Source organism: Nannospalax galili, unplaced genomic scaffold (genome assembly GCF_000622305.1).
Source record: "Nannospalax galili isolate Female #2095 unplaced genomic scaffold, S.galili_v1.0 scaffold579, whole genome shotgun sequence".
Lineage (NCBI taxonomy): Eukaryota > Metazoa > Chordata > Mammalia > Rodentia > Spalacidae > Nannospalax > Nannospalax galili.
The window spans coordinates 1,565,769-1,579,840 of NW_008344599.1; the positions used below are offsets into that span (position 1 = coordinate 1,565,769).

Below are 14,072 nucleotides of genomic sequence, written 5' to 3' on the forward strand. Positions count from 1 at the left end.
AAGGTAATACAGTTCCCAGCCATTAGGCTTAAATCCATATAAAAAGTTACTTAGATAATTCTTTCTCATTGATGATTTTGTTCTGAATCAGAAAGTGCTGCTCAGATGTAAGACTTCAAATCTTGTTCTGCAATACTGTAGTACCCATCTGTAGCTAAGGGAAATAATCCACTATTATTCTAAAATGATGGATAATTTGTTTTCTCCCCCTATAAGATGCCTTTGAGAGGGAACTGACACTGATTCTAGCCACTCCAACAGCTATCAGAGTGCCTGAAAACAAATCCCGAGTCTATCACTCTCAAGTCCAGCCTTGGCAGATGAAAGAAAAATGAGGAGGAACACAATAGAGGGATGCTTTTAGAAGTGCTTGTCAAGAAATCCCAATGGACTCTTGATAAGAACACTTGAAATTTGCCCTGTTCTGACCTTTTCTGGTTCCTTGTCTAGAACTTGTAATGTTAACTACTCTTGCCTTTACTTCTCCTTCACATCTCCTCTTCAGGATTCAAGGACTTCCTTTTCCCCTAGAGATAAGAGTTATGCAATTTGGGAGTCTTTTAGACAGACCCACTAAAGGGGTACTCCAATTGCCTCACCCTGTGTCCCTGTTCAGCATAGAAGAAGCCAGAGTGGTCCGTGTCCCAATTCCCGATCGTCAATTTGGGTAACCCCTTGAGAGGATGGTGTGATAAGAATAAGAGGTAGGAATCGGCTAGGTAGTTAGGGTAAAAGAGACCTAAAAGAAAAGTAGCCAGTTTCTTGGCTAAAACTCACAATGTCCTTGGGCCTCTCTTAGCAACATACTATGTTCCAAAGGCCAAAAATGTCAAAAGTATTTGGGAGCGCTTATCTAATCCCTAAAAGATTTTAGAGTTACCTCTTCAGAGGGGGGAATGTTAGAGTAGCAGAGACCCCATTAAAAAAAAGAAATAGAGAAAGACAGAAAGAAAGAAAGAAAGACAGAAAGAAAGAAAAAGAAAGAAAGGAAAGAAAGAAAGAAAGAAAGAAAAGGAAAGGTACATGAAGTCAGAAAAAAGTGATGGGGAGATATATTGGGAGGTATTGAGGGGAGGGAGTGGGTGTGATTTGATCAAAACACCTTGTATGTATGTATGAAATTTTCAGTAAAGTTTTAAAAAAAGTTTTTTTTTAAAAAAAGATAGCATTACTTTATAAATTAATTTTTCTTGGCAGTTATTTACTTTCAGAGCTTGAAATATCCTTCCATACTTTACTGGTTTTGAGAATAGTTGATGAGAAATCCGATGGTATTTGTACATGTCTGCCTTTGTAGGTGAGTTGACATTTTTCCTTACAGTTTCAATGTTGCTTTGCTTTGTACTTTCGACTTCTTGAATATCATATGTCATGGAGACATTCTTCTCTGAATTTCTATACATAAAAAAGCTTCCAAATGTCTTCTGGTTTTGGATGGCTGTTTCTCTAGATTTGAGAAATTTTCTACTTTAATTTCATTGAATAGATTCTCTACCACTTTATTGTTTATCTCTGCTCCTTATTCTTTTTATTTTTTAATTTAAAAAATCATTTATTTTTATTATTGTTTTGCTTGCCTGATGTGTGTGTGTGTGTTTTACCTGCATGTATGTAAGTGCAGCCACCAATGTAAACCTGCAGAGCTAGAAGAGGGTATCAGAACCCCTACAACTGGAGTTACAGATGGTTGTTATTCTCCATGTGGGTATTGTAAACCGAACCCAGGTCTTCTGCAATAGCAGCCAATGAAGCATCTTTCCAGCCCCCTCCTTCTTCTATCTTATAAATTCTTATTCTTTGTTTCTTGATTGAATCCCAGTTTTCAGACATTGTGGTCACACTTGTTCATTTTCTATTGTCTCCAATTTTTGCACTGAATTATTGTTTTTTTAAAATTCTTTTCCAGTGTAGAACCTAGAGAAAACAGTTGGCAATGTAGCAGAAAAAGTCAGAAAAATGGAAAAAAAATCATGAAGAAATCGACATTGAGATTTTGAAAACAAAAAGTAAAATTAGAAATGAGAAGCTCAGTGGATAAAATAAGAAATATATTAGAAAACGTAACTCATAGACTCAACCAAGCAGAAGAAAGACTCCCAAAGCTGGAGGACAGTACTGATGCAATACTACATCCAGACATCAATAAGGAAAAGAAAAGTGTGACCACAATGTCCACTTTCCCTTCTTGTAGTAACTTGAATCTCATTTTCTTTTTGTGAATCCTTGTAGCTAAAGGTGTTAGCAATTTTGTAAGTTTTTTTTTTAATCCCTTGTTTTCCCGTATTTTTAGTTCTCTGCTTCTTCTGTCTCCTTTTTCTAATCTTAATGATTTTCTTTTGGTAACTTTGGGTCTGGTTTGCTCTTCTTTTTTCTAATTCCTTGAGTAATAAAGTTAAGTTGTTGGTTGCAGTATTTCAATTTATTTAATGTAAATATTTAAAGCCATAAAACTTCTATTGTTTTAGCTGTATTGTATACATTGTGACATAACATGTTTCTAGTTTTAATCATGCCAAATACTTTCTACTTTCCTTTGTTATTTTTTTCTTTGGACCAATGGTTGTTTTAAAATGTCATCTTTAGTTTCCACAAATGTGTGTTGTCTAATTTTACTTCTGTTATTTATTTCTAACTTTAAATCGTTGTAGTCAGAAAAGATGCTCTGTATGATAGCAGTCTTTCAAAACATATTGAGGCCTGACTTGTGGCCTAACATGTTGTCTAATCTGGAAAATGTCCCATTTTCATTTGAGGAAAATGTTTCTGTTGTTGCTGTGGACAGTATTCTGAGCTTTTCTGCTGGACTCATTTGGCTCACTGTTCAAGTAATCATTTTTGTCACTTGTCTTAGGTTCATTTCTTCTGTCTGAGAGTGGAATACTTAATTCTGGAATTGTACAAGTATCCATTTCTCCCTTAGATACTTTGGCTTTTTTTCAAGTATTCAATTCTTATAACTGTTTCATCTTTCTGTTGTGCTGAATCATTTGCTAATATATTGGCAGTTTTGTTTTGAAATCTGTCCTACTAATTTTGTCTTCTGATTAGAACATTTAATGCATTTATATTTAAAATAATACTCAGACTCATACAGCTCTCAGTTATTTTATATGTACTTTATATCTTTTTGTCCCTCACTCCTAGTATTTTGTCTTTCATTGATTTGTTGGTAGCAAAGCACTTAAATTTCTTTCTTATTTCATTTTTTGGTGTAGGCTATATCATTATTATCTTGGTTGTCATGGGGATTGCATTTAACAGCCTAAAATTACGACATTCTAATTTGAATCTATATTAGCAAACTTAAGTACTATGCAAAACTATTATTTTAGCAGCTCTGCCCCCACACTTTCAGTTCATGTTGTCACAAAATCTCACCTCTATTCATTGCATTTCCAAATATAAATGCAGTGCTCCTAAATGTATTTATTAGTTTTCCAATTTTGTGGAAAACAACATATGAAGTTATAAAAAAGTCACATTATACTAACTCTTAGATTAATAATTGCTTAATTTTTAATGTATTACAGAAAACAAAAGGGGAGTTATAAATTATTGCTATAATACTAGCTTTTACAATTGCCATTTATTTGCCTTTGTTAAAATATTTCCTTTTCATAGTCCTCTGAATGATTGTCTTGTGACTCCCTAAAGCATTTCTTGCAAGTCAGATCCAGTAATTAACTACTCCATCTTTTAATTACTTAGGACTATCTTGCTCCCCCTCCCTCCTAACACACCTACATACTTCTGAAAGACTGTTTTTCTGGATCTAGAATTCTAGGTTGACTTTTTTTTTCATGTATCACTTTATTTTCATAGACCACTTTCTAACTTATAGTTTTTTTGTTGAGAAATCTGTCGATAATTTTATTGAGGAGAAATTTTACAAGAGTTCCCACTTATATTTAGAGGATACATTTCAAGAACCCAAATGAATGCTCAAAATTGAAAATAACCCCAGAAGCCAAATAAATGGGTTCACCCAATTTTGAGATTTCAAACTCTATAACAGTGAAATCAATAAACTTCTTTTCTTCATAAATACATAGCCTCAAGGATTTTGTCACAGCAACAAAATGAACTAAGGTAGTAACTTTGTGTAGATAGCATTATCTTTTGAGCACGGATACACTGGATAAAAGGATGATTCATGTCCCAGGTACAATGGAAGAGGATGGTACAAGATTTCATCATGTTACTCAAAAAATATATAATTAAAAACATTTAAATTATTTTTGGAGTTTTCCATTTAATGTTTTCAGACCATGGTAGATTCCAAGTAACTTGAGATTGTAGATAAGACAACGGATATCGAGGAGACTACATGTGAAAAATGGCTTTTTGAGGCTGGAGAGATGGCTCAGTGGTTAAGAGCACTGGCTGCTCTTGCAGAGAACTTGGGTTCAAGTCCCAGCACCCACATGGTGGCTAACAACCATCCATAACTCCTATTATGAGGGAGTCCAATGCCTTCCTCTGACCTTCATGGTTATTGCATGACACAGGTGTGCTTACACACATATAGGCAATACACTCATACACATAAAATAAAAATAATAAATAAAATATTTTTAAGAAAGAAAAGTGACTTTTGTTGCTTGCGAGACTTTCTGTGACTTTTTAAAAAGTCATTTTATTTATTATTTTTATTTTATGTGTATGAGTATATTGTCTGCATGTGTGTAAATGCAACTGCCCTTTGTGTTTGGAAGAGACTTCTTTTTGTAGCCATCCACCACCTCTGGCTCTTACAATCTTCTGTCTGCAATGCTGCTGAGTCTTTGGGGAAGAGGTATGATACAGATATCTTATTTGGTGTTAAGCTGGAATGAGTGCTTTGAGATCATTTTATTTAATTTCTTGAACTTCTTCCTGTTTCTATTCATACATTTCAACAAATTTAAAATTTCAGTGGTTACTATTAAATATTTTCTTTGCCCTTTTTGTGTTTCTTCCTGTTTTACAATTCCCACAATACATTTGTTGATTCACTTGGTAGTGTTCCATGTTTCTGATAAGATCTGTTAACCTTTCTGCGACTTTTCCCCTTGAACTCTATAATTTCCAAGTCTTTAAGTTTGCTGATTCTTTCTTCTTCCATTTCAAAGCTGACTTTGCTGCTGAGTGTGGTGGTAGACACCTTTAATCCCACCATGCCTGGTGGAGGCAGAGGCAAGCAGATCTCTGTGAGATTGAAGCAATCCTGGTCTACATAGAGCTCCAGCTTAGCTGTGGCCACTTGGGGAGACCCTGTCTCAGAAAACAAAAGCAAAACAAACAAGCAAACAAATTGGCTTTGCCTAAATGTTTTCTCTTTTACGTGTTTTATTTTTCAGCTCAAGGATTTCCTGTAGATTCATCTTTAGACTTTCTCTCTCTCTTCATTGATATTTCCCTTTCAGTCAATATTTTCTGTGCTTTCTCCATGTATTTTTGGGTCCACTGAGCACAGTTAAGACCACTGTTTTAAAGTCCTTGTCTAGTAGGTGTTCCATAAATTTTTACTGAGGAAGAATTTCTATTGATTTATTTTCTTTCTTTGAATGAGGTATGTGTTAGGTTCCCGGCAGGCTCCTAAAATGGTGCACAGCTCCTAACATTCTAAAATGGCAGGTTCAAACTTAATTTCCAGCAAGTCCCTCTACTTACTGGGAGACCAACCAATCCTGAGCTAAACTGCCCAGGTATATCGTGGGAAGTTACACAAGCACCTAACTGCTTATAAAAGATGTCTAACTTCTGCTGCTGGCTGCTGTTTCTCTGCTCAAACTTCTGCCTCCCTGGAGTTGTCTTGGCTGGTCCTCTTTGCTGGATACTTCCATACAGTGTGTATTTACATTTCTTGGTATGCCTTTTGATTTCATCCACGGGCTATTAATTCAGTAATGGGAGACTCTGGAAATCAGACTTCCCAGTTTTTGTTTGTTTTTATTGTTGTAGATTTTTGACCATCTTCAGGGTGTAATGTTCACGTTGTCTCAGGTGTTTTCTGAGTTGATATCTTTCCCCAGTAATTCATAGTCAATTTTTGCACTGCTGTTGAATGCCCAGTTCTTTGATGGCTGCCTCCCAAAAGAGAAAAAGGAGAAAATTAAGGCAACAAGGGGGTTTTCCCTTTAAATAATCAGGAAATCATGTCAGCTGCGCAGTGAGGCTCTTTCAACAACTCAAGGAAGATTCAGCAAGAATGATTGCTCACTTCTTTTTCCGAACTTCTTGGATCAAAAACAGCAATCAGCTGTGAGAGTCTAGATGACATTTAAATGTAGGGCAGAGTCAGCCTAGCTCCTGCAGGAACAGGTGCATGTCTGCCTTCCAGGTAGCCATAGAAGGAGAGTGACAGCTGATACTGTGCAAAGACGCTGTTGATGGAATTGATTGCAATTTATAGCTTATATCTTGCCTTGGAGGTTGCAAGTCTTCAACAGATTTTCAAAAATGTTTGCATCAGGTGGTTGTTTTCTGGTGAGGGTATAGTGCCTGGTACTCCTTTCTCCATTCTCTTCCCACCACACTCTCACTGCAATGAATTTTTAATTTATAAACTATCTTTTCATTTTTCAATACTTGATTTTTTCATGGCACTCTCCTTTTATTTCACTGATTGATATTGTTTCAACATCCTTATGACAATGTTAAGAATATATATTCCTGTAGTCTGATTCTTCTTTATTTTGTTATTTTTGCATTATGTTCATGTCTATTTTTTTTTTTGAAATTTTTATTTCTAACTTGGTTTGACGGCTGTAAAGTGAGAATTTTGCAGGAGACAACATTGTGTCACAATGTTAACAGGTTGAGCATGCCTGCACTCTGGTTGCATGGGAAGGGACTAAGAGACAAGGACTAAGAGTAGAGTCCCTGCTACATAGGAATACCTAAGGAATACTAAGTAAGTGCTATTCGGAATTATTCATAGCCTACTGCTGACTGCGTATGTGCTTTCCTCTGCAGCCCAACCACAGTCTAATCACAGCTGCCTGCCCACCTTGAGCTCTCCCTTTTTTAGTATTTTATTTATTTTTTATTTTTATGCATATGTGTGTATTGTCTGTATGTATGTAACTGCACCTGTGTTATGCAAAGCTCACAGAGGTCAGAAGAGGGTGTTGAAGTCCCCTGGAACTGAAGTGATGGACAGTTGTTAGCAGCCATTTGGAAGCTAAGTCTTCTGCAAGAGCAGTCAGTGCTCCTAACTACTGAGCCATCTCTCCATCCCCACAATCCCTAAATCTTGTACTTGTGTTAAATGATGACTTATTAATGAGGTTGTATAACTTTTGTTGGATGAGAGACTTTACTTTTCTTATAATAAATAATATCATTAAAAGTTAAGGATTAATACTTCAGCAGTTATGCCCTGCTTTCCCCCAAATCTTTATTTTGCTGTTGTTGGTTTTTTTTGTTGTTATTTGTTTTTTGCTTTTGGTCTTTTTGAGACAGGGTCTCTCTGTAGCTGCAGCTGGCTTGGAACTCCCTATGTAGACCAGACTGGCCTTGATCTTACAGAGACCTGCCTACCTCTGCCTTCCAAGAGCTGGAATTAGAGGAGTGCTCCAGCATGCCCAGCCCTGATCTTTTGTTTTTGACAGACCCTAATAGTCCTGCCTTCATTCTCTCTTCAAGTGCTGTTCTTGACTCCAAATCCCCAACATGGTTCTGATCTCCATGGCAATTCATGAAGGAAAGGGCTGGTCTATCCTGAGCTAACATCTCCTGTTGGTTCCTTCTGGAGTCTAACTGTTCTTGTTTCTCTGATCCCAACATATGAAGTCACCTTTGTGCCGATTCCAACTTCTGTGACTAGACTTTCTATAACTCACATGTACTTCTGAAATACCTTATTCTTTTAATTTGATTGCATATAGTTTAAAATTTTTATTTTATTTTTGTGTGCACATGTATATGCTTGCTCATGTGTATATGAACATGTGTATGAATACATATGGAGCCATTTATAATATTTAAAATTATTTTTTAGGTTGGGGAGGTAGCTCAGTTATTAAAGTGCTGGCTTTGTGAACATGAGGACCTGAGTTTGATCACATGCATGTACAAAAACAAACAAACAAAACAAAACATCAACCAAAAAAAACCCAACAAAACTCAACACAAAACATGTGTAGTGGTGGCATAGTGCGGAGAGGTGAAGATAACCTGGTTATTGGGGCACACTGGCCAGCTAGCCTAGCTTAGTAAGTTCCAGGCCAGTAACAAGCTCCATGCAAAGCAAAACAAGACAAGACAAACAAAAACAAAACAACAAAAACTGGGACCTGAGGTAAAATACTCTGGTTTGTTTGGGGGCTTCTCATTCACACACATGCACATACATGTGTGCAGACATATACCTCACATACATGAACATACATATTCACAAAATTGTTTGGCAATATAAAATAACTTTTAAATTGCTGTATTAACTTTTAGTTTCTTAATTCCAATTAAGTGATGAATCTACACAACTTTTATAAATAGGCTTTTAGTATGATTTTAATTTTGCCTTTTAAATCATATAGGACAATATCCAATGTGAATAATTTCAACAAATATCTAATAAAGAATATGGAGAGAATAAATAGTGTTAAGAATAAGGAATTTCTCCTAAGATGTTTTGCTTCTCCAATCTCAGTTCCTCAGTTAAAAGATTTGCACCGAAAGACATCTGGGTACAAATGCTTGACTGGATAGAGCTTAACACGTATGACAGAATGAATGAAATTCAAAATAGGGGGAGTGGGGGAGCCAGATTGGGTGAAGGGGTATAAATTTGATTAAGTTCTATTATATGAAATACACAAAAACTCAACAAATATATATATATATTATATATATTCAAAAAATTTGTGTTTCACACACATACGAACAAAAAGATTCGTGGGGCTAAAGAAATGGCTCAGCAGTTAAGAGCACTGGCTGCTCTTGCAGAGGACCTGGGTTCGATTCCCAGCACCTATGAGGCGACTTACAACTGTCTGTAACTCCTGTTGCAAGGTAATCCAATACCCTCTTCTGACTTCTGTGGGCATTGCATGTCATGGGTTCACTTACACACATGCAGGCAATACACTCATAAACATAAAAAAGAAAATTAATAAATAAGATATTTTTTTGAAAAGATTCATTTACTGGTGCTGGAGAGATGGTTCAGCAGTTAGGAGCACTGACAGCTCTTGCAGAGGACCTGAGTTCAGGTCCTAGCACCCACGTGGTGGCTAACAGCCATTTGTAGCTCTAATTTCAGGGATCTGACACCTTCTTCTGACCTCTGGGGGCATTGTATGACGTGGGTGCACTTGCAAGCATACAGACAATACACTCATAACATAAAATAAATAAAATGTTTTTTTAAAAAGATCCATTTGCCTATTATCATGAATATGTATTCTAGTGACTCAAAAAACAGTTTAGAAGCTGAGAGTGTCTAAATACCTCTTGTCCAAAATGAAAAGTTTTAAAGTATGATCATTAAGTATTTACAAATAAAATTAATAGTTTTTAAAAATAAGATTTCAACTTAATTTTATCACCCTGGAAATACAGTTTTCTAATATTGGTCTTTGGTACTGAATTCGGGTGAAAGCAGTCTTTAACTCTCCATTCTAAGTATTTAGTCAAAATGTAATAGATGCAGATCTTTTTGTTAACATTGCTGTAATAAAATGCAACAGAAGATAAAAGAATAAACCAGAAAGAGAAACACTAACTGAATTGCGTGAGGGAAAGCTAAGGGCTGTTCTGTGAGTGTTGGGCCTCAATTTGTAAATGTATGTATGAGCACATGTACATAGGATGTACAGATATGTAGCAGGTTAGGATATGACATATATTTTGTATTGGATCCTTATAAATAGTTTGGACTTCTAACTAGATTAGAAAAAGTGCCTGTTATGAGGCAAGAGGACAGGCATTAACTATTGAAATTGCAGTTGAAAGATAGAAAGTTTGGGAAATTTTCTTTTCTAAGGGACCAAAACATGTGACCCACAGATTTAATGAAAGTTTGAATAATATTAATAATTAGGACTTAAGAGTATGTGGGAGGAAGGTAGGAGTCAGCAATTAACTAGCAAAATAACATAAAACGGTCAGGAAACTTTGAAAGAGGTAAGAACACGGGGGTGATGTTCATAGTCACAATAACAATAATGGTAATGATACATAGTATTTTTATTAATTCCTGCAGTTTGCACAGCATTTCCTACTGTGTTTATTCCATTGCAGTTGATTCATGCTGCACTCCACAGGAACAACAGAGCACAGACTAGTACCCTCATTTTTCAAATAAAGAAAGATGCAGTTTCTCTCAACTCTCACGAGAGAAACTTCTTTTTGTAGCAGATACAAAACTGGTCAATGTACAGAGAATAAGAGATTGTGGAGACCTCAGTCCTAAACAGGACACCCATATCATACCCCTTCCTTCCAAGGCTCAGGGATCATTGTGGAAGAGGGGACAGAAAGATTGTAAGAGCCAAAGGTGATGGGTTAATACAAAAAAACTGTTCTCCAGACAGCAGGCCAGTTACATGAATTCACAGCAATTGTGACAGCATGCACAAGATCTATGTAATCTCAAGCCAGACACATTACCGACACAGAAGTGTGGTGGTGGGAAAGAAGTCCCAATACTAGCTGAGGTTCCATTGGCAACTGATGGCTGCTGGGAGAGGGAGAGTCAGCTTCCTTTAAGAGTGTGATGATAGGTAGGTTGACCTAGGAATGGACCCACATCAATGGGCATTTGAGGACACATGTTAGACTTTATGGCCTTAAAAAAGTAGTAGAAGAAGACATGAAATCAGGTGGAGGATTATAAGGGAGATGCAGATAGGAGATGGTTTCTGAATATGGTCAAGGTAAATTGTATGAAATTCTAAAAGTTTCAATAAAATATATATTTTTAAAGATGTAGTTTATGGAAAACATAACCATGTGTTACTCTAACAATAATAGAGAATATCTATCCTTGTTTTGTTATCTCTAAAGAATTGTTACACTTATTTTCTCACGTTTGGCAAGAAATTCTGGATGTAATTTCTTCAGCTGAGGACTAGAGAAATCAAATAATTCACTCACATGCATTGCATATTTGTATCCTCTCCACCTAATTAACTGATTTCTAAAAACTACTACCTTATATCTTAAGAGGCTGGTATAGTTTTTAGATATAGATCATCTATAACCGAGAATGTTGAAGAAACAGGCTGAATTTTAATTTAGTTTTTATTTATTGAGTAAAGGTCATCAATTAATAATACAAGATGATTTCATTATGGTTTCTCTTGGATTTCACCATGAACCTCAAAAAAGTATAATTGTAATATTGAACTTTAATTGACTGTCCTAGGAATTGAAATATTTGGACAAAGCTCTGGCTTTTGAAATGGAAGGAGAAGGTATATGGTATGTGGAAAAAGACAACTCTTGCTGTAAATGAAACATTAACCACTTTATGGAACTGTCCCTCTAGATAAGCCTCTCCATTTCACATTACCATTCCTAAAGACATTATGGGGAATGTTTGCTGCTGTCATATGGGAATGTATAGATTTGGAGGGAAAGGTCCAAAGAAAGGAGTGTCCTCTTTATGCATATCATTAGAGAGTTCTTAAAGGGAGAACTATTTGAGTTTAGTATTTCAAAATGAGTAGGAGAATGTTTTGGCTGGGTAAACAACAACACAACAGAGTTCCCATTAAGTGATAGAAAGTCATCGAAGGTCATACGGACATAGTTTGAAAAGAAACCACAAATCACTAGACGTTGCTGAACTATAGGTTCAATGGTGAAGGATGGTAGAGTGTAGGGAGGTGGGTGGCTGGAAGAAGAGGTGAAAGAAAGTGAAGATGTCATATTAAGATCCTGCAGGACCTTAAAAGATAGAACTGATGGGTCGATGAGGATTTTTCCTTTACTGTGACGCTGAGTTACCAGATAATTACATTCTCCTTACCCATCCAAATGTCCCATTGCCTCGCCTTACTGATCTTGGCCCTGGATTCATTCTTTTTACTACTATTAGGTAGTAATTTCCATCCGTTCTGTAAGGCTTTTCAAATACAATCTAAACTTCTTTATTCCAAGTTTATATGCTCCCATAGGTGAAATAGGTATATTTTCTCAATACAAGGGCTTATATGGGCACTGATACCACCTCTTTAACTAGATCACCAAAGTTTTTAAAATAACTTTCTCGATATTTCTCTTATGTGATCCTGAAAACTTATTGATTTCAAAGTTCTGTAACCTGGAACTTCTATGAAAAAGATCCATACTTCAGGGGCTGCTGAATTTTATAGATACTTATCTCTGGTACCCATTTTATTTGTGGTGTCTAAGATGAAAAGGAACATAAATTGTTCATAATGGGGAGTTATGTGTTAAACTCACACAGCTCTAAATGGGTAAGGGAAACTCCATGTCTCCCTCCAAAAGAACACTGCAGAATATATTTAAAATCTTTAACCCTGCCTCAGAGTAGCAGCCCTTGATTAATCCTGTCTGTTCTGATCTCATTCTGTGGCAGGCTGCCCAGACAGCCCATGTGCTTCAGAAAAGCAGCGAATGCTTTCTCTTCTCCTGTGAGATGCGTGCTTGCTTGAGTTTCCTTTTCTCAAGTGGCTGAATTAGTGGATCTTTTGTTTTCTTCTTCTGTCACCCAATCACTGCTTAATGGCATGGAGAATCTTAACTCTGGTGACAGGGAACTTCTCTACTTCTTCCAGTCTAGAGAATCTTTAATGACCTTATTTGATGCAGGAGTAGCCTGTCAGGAAAGTTTCCTGCCCATGGCCCTGTCACAGAGATCAGCGGGTCCTCATCCCTGGTGTTCTCTGACTTGGATTTGAGGTAGGCAATGGAGGCACAACCATAGTGGACAATTACCTGTGTGATATGTGAAGCACAGGTGGCAAAGGCCTTTTTCCTGCCCTCAGCAGAGGCAATCTTGAGGATAGTAGACATGAGGAGGGTATAGGAGATGAAAGCCAAGTCCATGGGAATCGAGATCACCAGCACACTGATGATCAAAGTGTCAATGCAGGAGAGCTTCATCACTGGTCAGATGTCACCGAAGAAGTGGGGCACTCTGGTGGCACAGAAGGGTAGCCTGAACACAGCTGACACCTGTGTCATTGCTACAATTAGGCCAATGCTGCAGGCTCTGCACACCAGGTGGAGGCACACCCTCTTGCTCATGATGACTGAATACCTCAATGCATTGCAGATCATACCCTATGGCGGTCATACCCTATGGTGGTCATAGGGTAGCCTGAACACAGCTGACACCTGTGTCATTGCTACAATTAGGCCAATGCTGCAGGCTCTGCACACCAGGTGGAGGCACACCCTCTTGCTCATGATGACTGAATACCTCAATGCATTGCAGATCATACCCATAGCGGTCATACCCTATGGCTGTGAGCAGGAAGCAGTTATTGATAGCCAAAGTGATGAAGAAGAACATTTGAGGGGTGCAACCTGCCAAGGAAATGGGCTGACTCAGGACAGTGAGGTTGAAAAGCATTCTTGGTGTGATGACAAATGTATACACAGCCTCTGAAGCTGACAGCATGCTGAAGAAGTACATGGGGGTATGTAGGTGACGGTCACGACTAATGATGGTCACAATAATGACATTGCCTGACAGTCAACATGTACAGTGCAAGGAACACAACAAAGAGTGTAAGCTGGTGCTTGTGGAAGTTGGAGAAGCCCTGGAAAATAAACGCACTTACCAAAGTGTGATTCTGTTTCTTCATTATACCATATATGATATCTAAGAAAGATAAAAAGTATTAAGGACCCTAAATGGGTGATTTTTTTTTCAATTAATAGGCTGAGAAAATTTTTGTGATAAATTTTCAATAGGTTTCTGTTTATTTCTATCTATATTCCCATCTACAGTTATTTCTTTGAGGGACACAGCTTGGAGAAAGTGTTCTGAGTAAGAAGAACACTACATAGCTTTCAGAGTTGAATGTGGGAAAAATCACTTCTTTCTGTCACATGCTGTCTTATCTGGGGCAAAGATCGAGCAGCTCTAAGATCAGTTTCCTCATGTTTAT

At 37.1% G+C, this 14,072-nt stretch overlaps 1 pseudogene; it reads right to left on the reverse strand.

Moving 5' to 3' along the window:
* The window catches only part of LOC103740269, a 51,582-nt pseudogene extending 37,816 nt beyond the window's left edge, over positions 1 to 13,766 (reverse strand).
* Between the last annotated feature and the right edge of the window lie 306 nt (positions 13,767 to 14,072).